This window comes from Mauremys reevesii, linkage group 12 (genome assembly GCF_016161935.1).
Source record: "Mauremys reevesii isolate NIE-2019 linkage group 12, ASM1616193v1, whole genome shotgun sequence".
NCBI lineage: Eukaryota > Metazoa > Chordata > Testudines > Geoemydidae > Mauremys > Mauremys reevesii.
Window position 1 is genome coordinate 26,219,554 of NC_052634.1, and position 18,920 is coordinate 26,238,473.

The window sequence follows — 18,920 nt, forward strand, 5'->3', positions numbered from 1 at the left end:
AAACACAAACTAATGTCTAAGTTAACCAGCTAAAATGATTTAAAACAAATGTTTCTCTCACCATCTGCTGAGACAGGCTGGTTTTCCTTTCAGCCGGGAATCCCTCTAACCTGCCCCTGCTGCCCACATTCAGTTCTTCAGGAGTTGTCATGAGCAGAGGGAAAGGGGGGAGAGAGAGAGAGAGTCTCATGCATTTTCCTCACCTCTCTTTATAATTCAGTCCTTTGTACTAGAAACAAATCCAGTTCTCAGCTGAGTCATGGTGACAGGCTCTCGTAGATATGACCTTCAAGTGGTCCCTGTGATGGAATGTAAATGTCTTCTTCACACCTTCCCTCTCCTGGAGAATGGCTATTTGACCAGCTGTTTGCCTTGCTGTCTCTGAGGAACTTAGGGTTAGGGTTGCAACTTTTTCAGTAACATCATGCCGTAAAATCTCATAACTTTACATACAGTGTTGCTACACATTATAAGGAGGATTTTCAGTAGATTGTCTTTTCAAATGGTACCGAACAAGCCATACAGTGATAAATGAAGGGGGAGGGGAGGATCTCCCTTTTATAAACACCCAGCCAGCCAGATTGTTGTAAAATCCTTGTTGGTGTGACTTCTCTGCCTGCTTTACCTGTAAAGGGTTAACAAGGCCATAGGTAAAAGAAAAGGAGTGGGCACCTGACCAAAAGAGCCAATGGAAAGGCTAGAACTTTTTAAAATGGGACAGTAACTTTCCCTTTGTCTGTTGTTCTCCGGAGAAGGCGACACAGAGTAGCGATGCTGTGTATGGCTTGAAGCAGGTTTGAAAATTCATCTTCCATCCCTAGAAGAAATGATTTGGACAGGGAATGTTTAGACAGACACAATCAGGTTTATATTTTTTATTTTGGCTTTTGGAGCTCCTCTGTGCTGTCCCAGATGCTTTTGTTTGCTTCTAAGCTTTAAGCTGAACCCCCAGGAAAGCTATTTTGGGTGCTTACAACAATTGTTTCTTTTAAGATCTAGCAAAAGCCTAAGTTCCAGATTTATTGTTTTTCTTTTCAATTTTAATAAAATTTCTCTCTCTTAAGAACAGGGTTAGATTTTTGGTGTCCTTTGTTTTCTTTCTCAGCTCTTTCCCGGAGAGGTGAAAGGGCTTGAGGGTGCCCCACAGGGAAGAATTCTCAAGTGCTCCTTCCTGGGTCCAAGGGTTTGGGGTTTTTTTTGCATTTGGGTGGTGGCAACATTTACCAAGCCAAGGTCAGAGAAAAGCTGTAACTTTGGGGGTTTAATACAAGCCTAGAGTTGCACAAATTAATTTTTAGAATCCTGGCGGGCCCCACTTTCTGCACTCAGGTGACAGAGTGGAGATTCAGCCCTGACACATACTATGAACAAAATTGATCATAATTTTCTAGAAGAGTGAACATAGGGGCACAGACTTGCACAGTGTCTGTCTGTGTGTTCCCAACATATATGTGGGTATTTCAGTCCCTCAAAAGCAAGGTGTTCGGCATCTTCAAACACCTGGGGAACCGGTCCTGGGAATTCACTGGTTTATTAAGTGACACTCTATGGAATTGAGAGATGCTTTATATTATTATTATTTTATTATAAATACCAGTATGATGAAATTGCAATGAATCGTGCTAGATATGCCATGTAAGGTATCAATGAAAATGTTATGATTTTCCAAGTTTGATAATCTTGTTTCTATCTTTATATTGTGAGTTATAGATATGTAGGGTATATCTGTATTCCAGACTTGTGTAGTGTTTCTGAGTGACACCCCCAGACATATTGGCATCAGCGCTGCCCAGCCTGTTTGATGGCCCATCCGGGGTCATCAGCTGTACAATGAACCCATTGAAAGGATCAAGGGGAGACACCTCTTGAGTCAGCAAGACATGCAGGGATATGCCTGTGTACTGAGACCTCCAAGGCTTTTCCATGCCATGTGCTGTGAAGCTTGTGTTTGGGACACAGGAAGTAGAAGCCACTTGGCAAAAGGAATATAAAGGGCAGCTGCATCATCTCCATTTTGTCTTCAGTCCCTCTTCCTACCTCTGGAGCAACTTCTCTACAAACTGAACCTTGGAACAAAGGACTGAATGTTGTGGGGGGAGGGATAGCTCAGTGGTTTGAGCACTGACCTGCTAAACCCAGTATTGTGAGTTCAATCCTTGAGGGGGCCACTTAGGGATCTGGGGCAAAAAATCATTACCAGAGAGCCTTTCAAGCCAGAAACTCACCAATACTGCTAAGAACCAGATATATAGATTTCTGAATGTATCTGACTGTTTTCCCATTTTAACAACTTCCTTTTTCTTTCCTTCTTTTATAATAAACCTTTAGTTGAGATGCTTTCTTGCTTATAAACCTTTAGTTTAGATGCTAAGGATTGGCTGGCATCATAGTATTCTGGGTAAGATCCAAACCTATACAGACCTGGTAATGTGGCTGACTCTGGGGTCAGAAGAACACTTCGTTTATGTGATCAGAGTTTTTAAATAACTTCTCACTGTGCCGGACCTAGGTGCTGATTGGGAGTCAGAGAACTGGAATGCAGTAAAGGGGGCCGTGTGATGTCTTTTTTCAGTTTCTCGATAACCAGTGGGGGGGATCAGAAGCACAGTTGGTGACTGATCGGTGAATTTAACTTCCATGTTAACCACCAGTTTTGGGAGCATCTGCTCTCCCTTTTTCAGCCTGCCCTGATCTTGGCATTTTCAGTGTGGACTGCCCCAGGCACACTGGGTCACAGTAAGCACTGAAGTTAAATTAATAGTGTTTTTTATGACACAGTCATATGAAATCAGCTGAACTCCTTTGTTTTCTTTTATCTGAGCAGCGTTTCCAGTTTCCAAACCTCATATAATCTCCCAGCTGGAACAAGGGGAAGAGCCATGGGCCCCAGACCTCCAGGGTTCAGAGGAAAGAGAGATCCTGAGAGTTTCCTGCACAGGTGAGGAAAGATTAAACCAACTCAGAATCTGGAAGTGCCTGAAGGAAACATCTGGGATGCCCTACAATGCCCTTGGAAGGTTTCTCAGTTCATTATTGTCCCTAGCAGGGGTCGTATCCTCAGGGTAAATATAGCTCATGGCTTCCTGTAGACCCTAGCAGACACCAGGCAGTAGCTTCCTCCCTTTCCCCTGTGAGTTTGGATGGGATGTGAGGGCCGAATTGATCCCCTCCTCTCTCCTGTTTAGGGAAGAGTTTGGGGGAGTTCAGTTCCTGATTTTTATTTGACGTCTCTCCAGCACTTGTTTTGGTTTGGCCTTCCCCTTTCCATCCCTGTTTGAGGTTTCTGTCTCTATCACAGCAGGTGACGCAATGGTATGTGAGAAAGAGGAGAATTCTCAGCAGGAAAATGTTGAGAAAGTGGCTAAACACAGAGAATTATCGCAAAGATTGAAAAGGAATGTGTCCTGGAGTCATGAGCAGGGAAAATCCTGTGAGATTCAGCACAGACCAGAAAGAGAGCAAGGAAACCAGCCAGAGGAGAAAATGGGTAAATTTATTTCCTGTCGGGAACTCAGAAAAGCGTCAAGGAAACCACAACACAGCAGGAAGTCCTCATGGGAAGAGGAAAAATACATGCAGTGAGTGTGGAAAAACCTTCACTTGCAGCTCAGCCCTTTCTGTTCATCAGAGAATCCACACAGGGGAGAGGCCCTATGAATGCAGTGAGTGTGGGAAAACCTTCACTTACAGATCAGCCCTTTCTCAACATCAGAGAATCCACACAGGGGAGAGGCCCTATGAATGCTGTGAGTGTGGGAAAACCTTCAATTACAGATCAGCCCTTTCTCAACATCGGAGAATCCACACAGGAGAGGCCCTTTTATTGCAGTGAGTGTGGAAAAACCTTCCCTTGCAGCTCATCCTTTTCTGTTCATCAGAGAATCCACACAGGGGAGAGGCCCTTTGATTGCAGTGAGTGTGGGAAAAGCTTTATTACCAGCTCAGACCTTTCTAAACATCAGAGAATCCACACAGGGAAGAGGCCCTATGAATGTCATGAGTGTGGGAAAAGCTTCTCTAGCAGCTCAGCCCTTTCTCAACATCAGAGAATCCACACAGGGGAGAGGCCCTATGAATGCCGTGAGTGTGGGAAAAGCTTCAATAGCAGCTCAGGCCTTTCTAAACATCAGAGAATCCACACAGGGGAGAGGCCCTTTTATTGCAGTGAGTGTGGAAAAACCTTCACTTGCAGCTCAGCCCTTTCTATTCATCAGAGAATCCACACAGGGGAGAGGCCCTATGAATGCCGTGAGTGTGGGAAAACCTTCAGTCGGAGTTCAGGCCTTTCTGTTCATCAGAGAATCCACACAGGGGAAAGGCTCTTTGATTGCAGTGAGTGTGGGAAAACCTTCACTTGCAGCTCAGCCATTTCTGTTCATCAGAGAATCCACACAGGGGAGAGGCTCTTTGATTGCAGTGTGTGTGGGAAAACCTTCACTTACAGATCAGTCCTTTCTCAACATCAGAGAATCCACACAGGGGAGAGGCCCTATGAATGCCGTGAGTGTGGGAAAAGCTTCATTAGCAGTTCAGGACTTTCTAAACATCAGAGAATCCACACAGGGGAGAGGCCCTTTTATTGCAGTGAGTGTGGAAAAACCTTCACTTGCAGCTCAGCCTTTTCTGTTCATCAGAGAATCCACACAGGAGAGGCCCTATGAATGCCGTGAGTGTGGGAAAAGCTTCACTAGCAGCTCAGCCTTTTCTGTTCATCAGAGAATCCACACAGGGGAGAGGCCCTATGAATGTCATGAGTGTGGGAAATGCTTTATTACCAGCTCAGACCTTTCTAAACATCAGATAATCCACACAGGGAAGAGGCCCTATGAATGTCATGAGTGTGGGAAAAGCTTCTCTAGCAGCTCAGGCCTTTCTAAACATCACAAAATCCACACCGGTGAGAGACCTTATAAATGCAGTGAGTGTGGGAAAACCTTCAATCACAGCTCACACCTTCTTACCCATCTCAGAATCCACACAGGTATGCGACCCAATGGAAGCAGTGAGTGTGGGAAAACCTTGTCTTGCCACTGAGACCATGTGAGCCATCAGAGAATCTGCAAGGGGGATCAACACCATAAAAACCTCTAGGGCTATCACTACTTTAATACTTTCCTGATTCCCACGTTTACAAGCTGTTTGAAGCACCGATATCCCTCAGCTTGTCCAGATGAGTGAGTGGCCTATTTTTGCATTTTGCAGTTTGACCTCTTTGAGGTGGACTCATTTATCCTTTCTATCAACTCCATTCTCCCATGAGTAATTCTAGTGTGCCCTTCCTATCAGGAACCAGGGAGCATCACATTTATACCATTCCTCCTATTGCAAAGTTATTGTTAGAGTCACCAGTGTTACAGATTGTATCATTGCCAGTTGTTCTCATGTTGTGCTGAAGAGCAGTTATCATGGGAACTTTTCATATTACATTTAAATGAAGAGCAGGGGCAGGAAAAAATTGTCATTTCAGCCTCTGTGATACTGGAAGGAGATGTAAAAAGCGACAGAGTCCTGTGGCACCTTATAGACTAAAATATGTACTGGAGCATAAGCAATATACAAAAACCTGTAGGAGAACACTTCAACCTCCCTGGACACACAATAGCAGACTTAAAAGTGCCATCCTGCAGCAAAAATACTTCAGGGCCAGACTTCAAAGAGAAACTGCTGAGCTTCAGTTCATCTGCAAATTTGACACCATCAGCTCAGGACTAAACAAAGACTGTCCCTGGCTAGCCAACTACAAAAGCAGTTTCTCCTCCCTTTGTGTTCACACCTCAACTGCTAGAAGAGGGGCCCATCCTCCCTGATTTAACTAACCTTGTTATCTCTAGACTGATTCTTGCCTGCATATTTACACCCGCCTCTGGAAATTTCCACTACATGCATCTGACGATGTGGGGATTCACCCACGAAAGCTCATGCACCCATATGTCTGTTAGTCTACAAGGTGCCACAGGACTCTTTGTCACATTTTGCAGATCCAGACTAAGGCCTGGTCTACACTTGGGGGGGGGGGTGGACTTCTTACCTGTCCAGACGCCGCGGGATCAAAGTCCGCGGCTCCCCCATCGACTCCGCCACCACCGTTCGCGGTGGTGGAGTTCCGGAGTCGACGGGAGCACGTTCGGAGTTCGAACTATCGCATCTAGATTAGACGCGATAGTTCGAACTCCGAGAAGTCGAACGCTACCCGTCGACCCGGCTGGTAAGTATAGATGTACCCTAACAGAGCTACTCCTCTGATACTTGGAAGGAGATGGGGTGACTCAGAGATTCCCTCCTTCCCCATCATGGCAGAACTGTTACCTTTTGTCTGAACCAGGCAGAGTTTATCGTCATCACATTCTACCCCTCCACTTCTCAAAGTGTCATGTGATGAAGAGTTCTCAGTTGTCTGTGCTTGGAGATGATGCTTTGACTTATTTAATCCTATGCCAGAGTTGCTATGACTGGTGAGAAAAGTATCAAAGACCAGGAAGGGGAATTCAAATGGATCCTAATCGCAGTGTGATCATTTCGAGTTTAAATCCCAGGTTCCATCTATTGGTAAAGCCACTTCTGGCAAGGTGGCTGTTTTTTCCCCCATTATGGCAATGCTAGGATACTAAACATGTTGTAAATAACATAACTGACTATTGAGACAGTTACTCACTGAAATATGTTTGAATGATTCAGAGGAGAATGTGATGGGAGAATCTCTTGTCCTGATTCTAAATAATTAGTTGTAATCTGCTCTGGAATTTCAGTTTACACGTTCATTGTCATGTATTTTATCTCTCTGTGATCTGGGTTTCTATCTTTCTTGATGGCTGTGTGGTCACACAATTAGATATTAGTTCAGCTCAGATTTATTGGAGAGTTTAAGACAAATGACCATTTGCTAAAGTCATCATTTCTCACTTCAGCTTTGCTTTTTCCCCATCCTTCCATGATGATATGGAGAAAGTTCAAGTTCAGTTCTGTCAGTAAAAGAGAACTCTCCAATTTACTGGCCATGCTAACAAAGACACAGCAGTGATCTAAAATCTCCACTTGGAAATTGTGAACAACAGCAGACCCCCAACTAACTGAAGGAAGTGCATATGATCACAGTGTAGTTCAATTGTTTAAATCAATATTGTCTCAGATGGCTATGTTGGCAGGAGAAGCTCTCCTGCTGATGTAGCGCTATTTACATAGGAGATTAGAGCTGTGTAACTATGTTGCTCAGCTATATCGATTTTTCACACCCCTGAGCAATAATTATACCGATAAATGTCTTTAGTGTAGCCCGGACAGTTTTCTCCTGTGTTGTCTGCATTTGTATCACTTCTCCCCTACTTCCTACTACTTTGAAAGATTTAAAGTGTGAAAAGAGAGGTATTTTTCCTCATGATGCTAACATTCCCACATAGGAGACCCCTTCCACCAACACGCCTGGCAGAAGAACCAGAGATATATGAACTCACAAAAGTGTTGGGACAAACCACAACTTGAGCCAAGGTTCAGTTGTTGGCAATGGGGATTAAAAGAAAACTAACATATGTGACCAGAATTTGTGATCTTTGAATATATTAGTGTTACTAGTGAAAATGAAATCATAGGTGATGTTATTGGCTAGAGTAAGAGACTAGTTATTTGATAATCTGAATTATTTTGGAAAACTGAAAGTTGTCTTGTGTTTTTTTTTCTTTTTTTAGTTGTACAGGAAATGATGGTTAATCTTCAAAAGTTAATTTGATTTAATTTACCCCCTGTAGTGTAAACCTGGTAGAAAACCTCACTCCAAAGGTTGGGATGGGAGAATAGGTGTTAGAAAGAGTGTATAAGAGAATATTGGGTCTGTATAGGTTTTATTTTTTTGTATTTCAGATAGAGCATATTTTGCTTAGCTTCAAAGTCAATTTCTATTAAAAGGAAAACTACTCAAGGAGACAAGTTGTCTAAGTTTTTACCCACTTACACTGTAAGTGTCACTGACTTCCCCACTTCTCTAATTTGCAAAGGAAAGGCCTGACATCTGTCATAGGATGTGTCCAGCAGGTAGGAAAGCTGCAGTTGTCAACCATCAATACCAAGGAAAAGGCTGAAGTCCACTGCCTTTCATATCTAAAAGCCATCCAGAGGCTGGTCTACACTGAAAAACTATGTTGACATGGCCACATATCTCAGGGGTGTGAAAGATCCACTCCACTGAGAGAAGTAGTTAATGTGACCAAAGCCCCAGTGTAGACAGTGTTAGGTTGTCAGAAGAATATTTCCAGTGTTTGAAGGGTAGACACAGCCTTAGACAGATTGATCCTCTGGGAAGCGAGTCATGACATCAATTCCAATTTTGACCCATCTCCCTATGTGAGAAATCTGCTAGTATGGAGTGCTGAGCCAGCTGTCCGATCACCTGGTTCAACTGAGGAAAAGCTCTTAGTACCCATCAGTCCAAAGACTGAGAGAAATGTTGAGTTCCAACCATTGTCATTTTAGTATATGATTGTTCCTTTCTCTATTTTTTGTGTTGTCCTTTCTGTTCTATCAGAGTGTGACTGTATAACTCAGTGCATGTGTGATAAATGCTCTTTGGTGCCAATTGGCAGAGAGGTCAAAGTAATTCACAAGAAACTCCTGCCTCAGACCTGACAAACTCATCACACCTAATGCACTGATTTTTATGATATTTATCCAGGAAGCATAGCAGTGAGATCTCTACTGAAAGCTTGTAAATTATTGTTACTCCTGATCACTTCAAGAGGTGTGTATGAGTCCTATTGAAGGAGTCATGTTAGTATATGGAAAATTATGCCCATATGGTATTATCATGAAAGTGAGTCACCCCAATTAAAGGTCTTGTTGGGAATGGCCTATTCAAGTGGGAGGGAATTGTCACCCGTCCCTTGCTAGCCAGTTATGCAATGTGTTGCTGCATTGTCAATCTTTGCACCAGCCCAGAAAAGCCAATGGAAAACTATCAAAGACAAATTATAGACATCGAAACCCTGTGGAAGTGTAAACGACAATATGACAATGAGGAAATGGTCCTTTCTGTGAATATACACAAAAGACTGATTCATTTTATAACAGGGTGGAGAGAAACACTCTAGGTCCATTCACCAAGGAGATCACTAATGACCAATGGTGCTTCAAGAAAGGCAGGGCCCTGGCTCCTAGGGACTAGCAGTCACTGCAATAGACTGTCACCTCACACTTCAATCTACATAGGTAGGAAAGGTAACTATTAAAAAGTGTAGGTTGCATTTTGTGGTTTTGTTTTGTTGGTAACAGTTGGTTTCCATCATTCACATTTGTTTGTTTAAATCTCTGTCCCTTGTTAAATAAATTTCCCTTTGTTCAATAACTGTGCTCAAGTGCTGAGTGTGATCCAGTAGCAGTGGGCTACAGTAAAACTGGTAACCTGGGATGTACAATTGCTTCGGGCAGAGAGGATCTGGGATTTTTCTGAGCCCTGGTCTACTCTAGGGGAGGGAATCAATCTAAGTTACGCAACTTCAGCTACATGAATAACGTAGCTGAAGTCGATGTACTTAGATCGACTTACCATGGTGTCTTCATCGCGGTGAGTCGACTGCTGCAGCTCCCCAGTAGACTCTGCCTGCGCCTCTCACCAAGCTGGAGTACAGTGGTCGACAGAAGAGTACTCGAGGATCGATTTATTGCATCGACACTAGACCCGATAGATCGATCCCCCCGCTGTATCGATCGCTGCCCACCAATTCGGCAGATAGTATAGACATACCCCGAGTATCTGATGATTGGAGCTGGACCCCAGAGGGGGACACATTGAAGGAACTCAGGGGTTAAGGTGCCTTTATTGTCAATTGTTAAGGTTGCTGTAGCTCAGAGGAGGGTGCTTGACTGTCTGACAGGCTGGTGAGTTTGGTCATTAACATCCAGCTGCCAAATGCAAAAGTCCCTCTTCCTCGTGGCAGGTGGCCACCAGGAGATTCACGGCCCTCAGCACCCTGAGAAGGGTCACAATGTGCATCTGTGTTGAGCCACACAGGGAAAGCTCCCTATAGAATAAAACTCTGCTGTATGAAAACATGGAACATGTGCTCTTCGCTCTGTGAAAGCACATAAAGAATCCAAGCGCTGGAGGGTAGGGTTTGGGTCCAGAGTGACCTAGACAAATTGGAGGATTGGGCCAAAAGAAATCTGATGAGGTTCAACAAGGACAAGTGCAGATTCCTACACTTAGGATGGGAGAGTCCCATGCACCGCTACAGGCTGGGGACAGACTGGCTAAGTGGCAGTTCTGCAGAAAAGGAGCTGGGGATTACAGTGGACAAGAAGCTGGATATGAGTCAATAATGTGCCCTTGTTGCCAGAAGGTTACCAGCATATTGGGCAGCATTAGTGGGAATGTTGCCAGCAGATTGAAGGAAGCGATTAGTCCCTTCTATTTGGCACTGATGTGGCCACATCTGGAGTACTGCATCCAGTCTCCCCTCCCCCCCCCACTACAGAAAGGATGTGGACAAATTGGAGAGTGTTCAGCAGAGGGCAACAAAAATTATTAGGAGACCTAGGCATATGATTTATGAAGAGAGGTGAGGAACTGGAGTTATTTAGTCTGCAGAAGAGAAGAATGAGGGGGGATTTGATGGCAGCCTTCAACTACCTGAAGGGGGGTTCCAAAGAGAATGGAGCTCGGCCAGACGACAGAACAAGGAGCAATGGTCTCAAGTTGCAGTGGTGGGGGTCTAGGTTGGATATTAGGAAACACTTTTTCACTAGGAGGGTGGTGAAGTATTGGAATGGGTTCCCTAGAGAAGTGGTGGAATCTCCATCCTTAGAGGTTTGTAAGACCCAGCTTGACAGAGCCCTGACTGGGATGATTTAGTTGGGGATTGGTCCTGCTTTGAGTAGGGGGTTGGACTAGATACCTCCTGAGGTTTCTTTCAACCCTAATCTTCTATGATTCTAAGTAGCTGCAAGTGTCTCTTTGTGGTCACATCTGTAAAGACACTAGGAATGGGCAACGGGATGGATCACTTCATGATTACGTGTTCTGTTAATTCCCTCTAAAGCATCTGGCTTTGACTGCTCTTGGGAGATAGGACACTTGGCAGGATGGACCGTTGGTCTGACCCAGTCTGGTTGTTCTTCTGTTTTATGTACAGAAATGAGGCTCTTACAAAGCAGAACTGGGGGGAGGGGCTCTAAATTTAAATCAGTGTTAGAGAGAAATATGTTAAAACACCGTGAGACTCGATGTACGGAAGAAATAACACATGATCCCCATCTCCTTCCCCAAAGCCTTAGGTGGGGATTAGCTGCCAACTGCTGCGGCTGCTGCTCTGAGGAGCGGTATAAGTTGTCTTCCTGTGGGTGCGGCCCACCAGCTGGTTCTTCTGGGGCAGACGGTGAGTTGCTGGGCAGGAATGGTGCATCAGCTGGAGTATGAAATATGAACAGGGATCTAAAGACTCTACACTGGCCTCCAGTGGGGGTTGAGGATGCTGAGGCAGTGGAATTTCAGCATCAGAGTCATCAAGATTCAGAGCTGCTTGGGGGTGGAGAGGAGGGGGATGACTCCACTGGATTTTTAGTGCATCCCCCTAACTACTCGCCCATGACAACCTGGCTTTGTCATTGCTCTGTGGTTCGCCTGTTGCTCATTCCCAGCTTCTGGAAAACAATGGCGAGGGACACCATCCCTGCCCATCCTGGCTAATAGCCATCGATGAACCTATCCTCTGTGCACTTCTCTAGTTCTTTTTTGAACTCTGTTCTAGTCTTGGCTTTCACAACATCTTCTGCTAAAGAGTTCCCCAGGTTAACTGTGCATTGTGCGAAGAAATATTTCGTTTCAAATCTGTAGCCTATTCATTTCATTTGGTGACTCCTCCTAGTTCTTGTGTTATGAGAAGGAGTAAATAACACTCCCTTCCTTGGTCCTTTGAAAGACGATATGTGAGCCCCCACCTCCCTGCCCCACCTCTCATGTCCAGGGAACAACAGGGATATAACAACACGGCAAACAACAAGGTTCAAAGTCAATGCACGTGGGAGAAGTATCTGCTGTTTCATTCCTTACATTCCTGTCCCACTGCATGGCCATTTCCTTTCCCTCCTTTCTGTTAAAAGCGTTTGTGTTTTGCACAGAAACATCATTTCCACAGGAGACACCCAGGAGTGGGGGCTGCATTCCTGTGCCAAACAGTCACTAGAAAGGAGGCAGACAAAGGCCTATAAGATGAGGTGTCCATCGCTGTCAAAATATCATCTCCCTCCTTCAGCTCACTGGCAGCCTGAATTTCTTCCTTATCCTACCAGAGTCTTGTCTGGACTCAGCACTATCCAGCCCCTCTGTATGTAGTGGGCAAAACCCACAAACCTTGTCTTTAAAACAAGCCGTCCCCTTCCTTCTTAGGGAAGAGTTTTCTATGATTGAAATTGAGCTTCAGTTCCCCTCGCCTAGGGGCAGGTTGGGTGTGGGGTCAGCTCCCACTGAGATCTGTTTTCACCTTTACCCCCTAACTCTGCTCCCAGCTGTCAGGCGGCTTCCAGCCCATCCACCCTGCTTACTAGCTCCATGGTCACGTGTAACCCCCTTTGCCAGCACACGTAGCCTGCAGGAAAGCTGCTCCCGCCAGCTGTGTTGGTGGTATAGTGGTGAGCATAGCTGCCTTCCAAACAGTTGACCTGGGTTTGATTCCTAGCCAATGCAATAATGGATTTTCTCCTTTGTTGGTTCCTTGTCTGGAAGTGGTTTAATTTCAGTCACATTGTGTTACAATCACATTATCAATAGAATGAGACAATAAGTGTGTCAAAGCCGAGCAGGTCACACAGGAGGGAGTAATACAAGGGGCTGGAATGTGTCATCTGAGAAGACAGAACACTTGGAAACCTGCATCTCCCATCCCCTGGCTTCCGTGTGATGATTCCAGCTGCGTGAGCTGTTTGTACCATGTTCCTGCATGATGGGAAATAAAGTTTTGAGTCAGTTTTGCTCCTACAGATTCCTTTGCTGTTACAATTATATTGATATCAACAAAGGAAGCAAAAACAACAAAAAACCCACCCAACTTGCAATACAGTTAGGAAAGAGAAGATCAGGGTAAGCCAAACATTTCAAAATAAAAGTTAATGCTAAAATGGGAGCCGGGGGAGAGAGATCAGGTATGTGGAGAGCCCCTTGATATTTGAAACCTACATCTACCCAGCTTTCTGAACACCTGTGAGGAGCAAGATGGAGTTGGGACATCTTCAGTCATTGATTGTCTCTCTGTGTTCTCTGTCTCTTTCTTCTCCCCCCATTATTCTTCTCCAGTGTCTACAGCATTCAGGAAAAGCCAGAGTTTCATAGATTCATAGACTCTATGACCGGAAGGGACCTCGAGAGGTCATCGAGTCCAGTCCCCTGCTCTCATGGCAGTACCAAATACTGTCTAGACCATCCCTGATAGATATTTAAATATTTTACTGTCTGCAGCCACAAAGCGAGAAAAATTACACTTCTGGTTCAGAGGCAGTGCACACACGTAAGAATCAATGGGCTTTTAATTCCTTAGGTTCTGCCACCATATGCTGCTTCCATTTCATTTCAATCTTTCCCCAAGATTTCTCATTGTGCACAGCAACATTACACCCTTGGGAGAGAGTGGACCAGAGGCTGCATTAATTTAACCTACAAAAACCAAACAAATAGAAATGTAGATTAGATTAGAATAGAAATGTACTCTCCAGGTTCCTCCAGCCCAGGGGTTGGCAGCCTTTCAGAAGCGGTGTGCCAAGTCTTCATTTATTCAGTCTAATTTAAGGTTTTGCATGCCGGTAATACATTTTAATGTTTTTTAGAAGGTCTCTCTCTACAAGTCTCTATATTATATAACTAAACTATTGTTGTATTGTAAAATAAACAAGGTTTTCAAAATGTTTAAGAAGCTTCATTTAAAATTAAATTAAAATGTTGATCTTACGCCGCTGGCCTGCTCAGCCTGCTGCTGGTCTGGGGTTCTGTTCACCTAGGCTGGCAGTGGGCTGAGTGGGGCCTGCGGCCAGGACCCCAGCTGGGAAGGGTCTGGCAGCCAGAACCCCAGACCGGCAGCGGGCTGTGCAGGGCCAGCAGCCGGGACCCCAGACCAGCAGTGGCTGAGCGGCTCAGCCCACTGCCGCTCAGGGGTTCCATCCTCCGGCTCCTGCCAGCCGGGATCCCGGCTGCCGGACCCGCTCAGCCCGCCGCCGGTCTGGGGTCCCGGCTCTGCCCACATACAGTGGGTACCTACCTTCTCCCTGGTTCTGGCCCATTCTCTTCCTCTCTCTGCACTGAGCTGAGGATGGGAATGGACCGAGCACAGGGCTGGGGATGAAGGGTCTGGCCAGGGGCTAGAATGAAGGAAGGGGCTCAGGGTTGGGGCAGAAGTTTTGGGTGTGGGGGCACTTACCTGGGGAGCTCCCATTTGGTGTGAGGGGTGCAGGTGGGAATGTGTGCAGAGGGGTGCAGGAGCTCCCGTTTGCTGCTCAGGGTGGGGGTGGGGATGTGCGGGGTGCATGGGATGTGGGGAGGCTGGGGATGTGGGAGGTGCCAGAGTCAGGGCTGGGGGCATGTGAGGGGGTGCAGGTGTCAGAGTAGGGGGTCTGGGTGTGTGTGGGGGTGCCAGAGTCAGAGCTGGGGTCGGGGTGGAGGGTGAAGGAGTCAACAGAGGGCGGGTAGTACAGCGCTCAGGGCAGGGGCCTGGGTGGGGTGTGGGGTGCAAGGCTCAGGCCAGGGGCCTGGGGGCATGGGGTCAGGGCTCCGGGCAGAGGGCTGGGTGACTGCCCCCGAACTCCCTTCCCCCGCTCCTTGTCCTGACTACCCCTCCTGGGACCCCACTCCCTATCTAAGCCTCCCTGCCCCGTGTCCCCTGACTGCCCCCCTAGGAACCTACCCCCTACCTGTCCCCTGACTGCCCCAACCCTTATCCACACCCCCGCACCCAGACAGAACCTCCCGGACTCCCATGCCTATTTAACCACTCCTGCCCCTGACAGGACCCCCGAACTCTGGACCCATACACCCCCAGCCCTCTGCCTGCCACAACCACTCTCCACACCCCTACCTCCTGACAGCCCCCAGAACTCCCGACTCATCCAACCCCCAGCTCCTTGTTCCTGAACCCCCAAGACCCCTAACTGTTCCCCAGGACCCTCCTTGCTCCCTGTTCCCTGACTGCCCTGTCTCCTATCCACCCCCACCCCTAACAGACCCGGGACTCCCATGCCCCATCCACCCCCGGTCCCTGACTGCCCCCTCCAGAGACCCCACCCCAACCACCCCCAGGATCCCACCCCCATCCAACCCACCCTGCTCCCTGTCCCCTGATTGCCCCCCGCTTACCCCAACCCCCAGCCCCGGACCCCTTACCATGAGGCTTCCTGCTCATTCGGAGCCCGGCTGCCGCGCGCAGCCACGCCCCGCCCCTCAAAGTGCTGTGCGCAAGGCAGCAGGGCGCTGGATGAGCGGGGAGCGTCTCTCACTTCCTGCAGAGCCAAACGCTGCCCCGCGGGAGTGCGGAGCCCCGGCCCCCAGAGCGCTGTGTGCGTGGTGGCAGGCCTCCAGGGGAAGGCAGGGGAGGGGCCGGCAAGTTGCTGTGCTGGCAGGATTTTTAATGGCACACTGGAGTCCCGGCAGGCCCCAGCGTGCCATTAAAAGTTGGCTCGCGTGCCATCTTTGGCACGTGTGCCATCGGTTGCTGACCCCTGCTCCAGCCCAACCTTCTGCTGATGCACCTCAACGCACGGCTATAAAGGGTTTGAAGCTTTCATTGCTTAAGTTCCAGGACCCTGAGGGATTTCAGCTTCCCTTTGTCCAGAGGAAACCTTCACCCCACTAACAACCAGGTTCTTGTCCATGGATCACTGTAGGGGGCTGGGTCCCTGTTTGTCTAGTCTCTCTATCTAGGACAAGCCGGGGTGCCTCTACAGGAATCCATGGCACACCCACATCTTGAATACTGCCTGCAGATGTGGTCACCCCACCTGATAAAAAATATATTGTAATTGGAAAAGGTTCAGAAAAGGGCAACAAAAATGATTAGGGGTCTGGAGCAGCTTTCATATGACGAGTGATTAATAAGACTGAGACTTTTCAGCTTGGAAAAGAGATGATAGAGTCTATAAAGCAATGACTGGGTTGGAGAAAGTAAACAAGGAAGTGTTATTTACTCCTCTAGACACAAGAACTAGGGGTCACCAAATGAAACGAAGAGACAGCAGGTTTAAACCAAACAAAAGGAAATATTTCTTCACATAACACACAGTCAACCTGTGGAACCCTGGGGCACCTAGGATCGGCCACTGTAAGAAGACAGGCTACTAGGCTAGATGGACCTTTGATCTGACCCAGTGTGGCCATTCTTATGTTGTGTACTTGTGAACTGGGGTGTATGAGCACCAGGGCCCTCTGTGGAGCTGCCCTTCTCCTTCTATGCTCTCATGTTTCATTGACTCCAGCCTTTTTTTCTATTCAGCATCATTGTAAGCTGCCCTCACCTCCTGTCCCCTCCAGAACCAGAGTCCCCTGTCTTGTGTAAATCACTGACCTCTCTCGGCACTGACTGCCCCTCCATGTCCTTGTCCCTCCCTCTGTGCTGATGGGACCCTTCTCTCCAGTCCTTCCTCATCAAGCAGCTCAGTGGATGGGAATCTTAGAGTCACCCTGGGGCTTTAGGAGCAGAACCCCCCCGAGCTTCCACGCAATTGGCACTTTGCCCTCACTGCTCAGGACTGTAACCTGTGCAGGGAGACTGGCTGGGCCACATGCCAGCTGGGCATGAGCAAAGCAACAGGGGTGAAAGGCAAACGTGGGGAGCGAACCCAGGGCCTTATACATGCAAAGCAGGCACTGTACCACTGAGCCACATCCCCAAACAGGCCTTCTTTCCTGACTGTTACGCTCAGAGCCGGCCTCTTTCCAAGGCATCCAGTGGGTTATAAGCTTGATGGGAAACCTTTTCCCCCCAGTCATGCTCTCGTGCAGGTTGCTGGTTCTTAGGGGTCACTTTGCAGCAGGGCCAGATTCGATGTGTGGGGCAGAGAGAGTGTGCGCGCCCTGGACTCAAGGTTAGCTCAAAAAAAAAAAAAAGGCAAGGGAAAAACTGCTGGCTGGGAGCTAAATATGCAGGACAAAGGGTTGGGATTCTTCTACGCTCAGATTTGTTACGTAGCTGGCAGTCTCCCAAATGATGGTCTGTTCCTTCCCTCAAAATGCCGGCTAAGCCTCTCCTTTTCAATTTAAAGTTCCATGAAAGGAAAAAAATAATGAGGAAGAAAGCATAGAAGCTATGGATGTAGTTAAGAAAGGCCTTGGAGTGATAAAAGACCAAAGGAAGGAAAGTATCAATGTTTCTGCCTGGTTTTAAACCAGGGATCTTTTGCAAGTTAGGCAAATGTGATAACCACTACACTACAGAAACCAGCTGCTGTCAATTTGGGAGCCCTTTTCTAAGGCTTTCTCAGTAGCCGCTACACCAGCTGATTTGCCTTTGAAGAACAGGGAAACAAAGGGCACCAAGAACTTATGTTTTTTGGATGAGCCAAGAAAAGGGAGCAGCATTGTCCCCCTCGGGTAGCCCCTGTTCAATTCCAGGTCAGAAAGCAAAACTCTTCTGCAAGAATATCCAAAAAATATTGTGTTTCACTTTACTTCAGAAGTACAGTTGTGTGGCAATTAAATGATGACTCTAAAGTTTTTATAAAAGCAAAGAACATTAAACAAAATAGTGTGGGAAATACGGATGTATCTGAGAAAATGGCTTGGAATGAAGGAAGACAAAAATTGATGGGTCGAGAGAACAGGCCCTGTTTCCCCCTGGTTTGGAGCTTCTCTCACAACTACTGGAATAGAAAAGCTAAGCAAATGGGGTTCTATTGTTGCACAGGAGATTGAAGTGAGGCCATTTTCTCCAGATGGTCATGTCAGCAGTGGGATTTGAAACCACGTCTCTATGCAGATACCAGAACACCCAAGAGATAGGAAAAAAGTGTCGTGAAACTAGCACTTTCGACCAGTCCACCATCCTGCTGCTACAAAGACTGTGACTTATCAACCCTAGTTTTTGTTAATAATTGATGAACTCTTTAGGGCGGTCGAGTTGGCACATCTCTTTCAAAAATGGCCATCTACGTGACCAGGGAGAGGCGGTTGGCCAATGGAGACTCCTGCGACTGTGGGGCTTGTTTCCGATCCTTAGTCCGTTCACGTATCCGGGCAGAGTTCCTCTGGGCGGCGTCCGCTGGCTCCCTTGATGCCTTTGAGGAGTGGTGGGCGCTGTCCGGGGTTCTCTGCTCGGTGTCCCCGTCAGGCTCCCTTCTTATGACCCTTTGACCGCACTCCTGTCCCTGTTCTTTTATTAGTTGTCCCCCGCAATTAGTGGGTTTCTGAGGCCCTGTGGAAGCTCCCCTTAGGCTGGGGGGGGGGTTCCGTTAGCATGGGGCGGGCTTTGCCCGCCCCGTTTCCCAGAAACCCAATAGATACATGGTCTCTCTCTCTCTCACACACACACTCCCCCCCACCCACCCCCTTTGTTCTCCTTGGCTATGATGCAATCAGAATGCTTCAATGGAATTATTTCTCTAACATCCCATCATACCAAATAGGAACTCCTGGAGACCTGCTACAGCACAGCTGAATTTTAGACACACTCACCCAGACCTAAAGTTACATGTTTCCTGGAGCTCCATGAGTTCTGTGGTGCTGTACTCTCCCTGCTCGTGTTTTAAGTGAACAAAAGATGGGTGCTGGCATTCTGAGACAGTAATGGTGAACCTCAAAATCCTGCCCTGTGGGCCAGGCAGTTAAGCAACCAGCACCCACAACCTCTACCATGATAGCATCCTGTCTGGGAACAACTCACTTACCAACAGCTGGGGCGTGAAATCCTCATTTCTTTGTTGTTCTATCACTGTAGTCCCCACTTTCCTATTGCTTGTCTGTATAATCT

At 47.1% G+C, this 18,920-nt stretch overlaps 1 pseudogene; it reads left to right on the forward strand.

Annotated features, from left to right (window-relative positions):
- The first annotated feature begins 3,565 nt into the window (after positions 1 to 3,565).
- LOC120375528 lies at positions 3,566 to 4,965 on the forward strand (annotated as a pseudogene).
- The last annotated feature ends 13,955 nt before the right edge of the window (positions 4,966 to 18,920 follow it).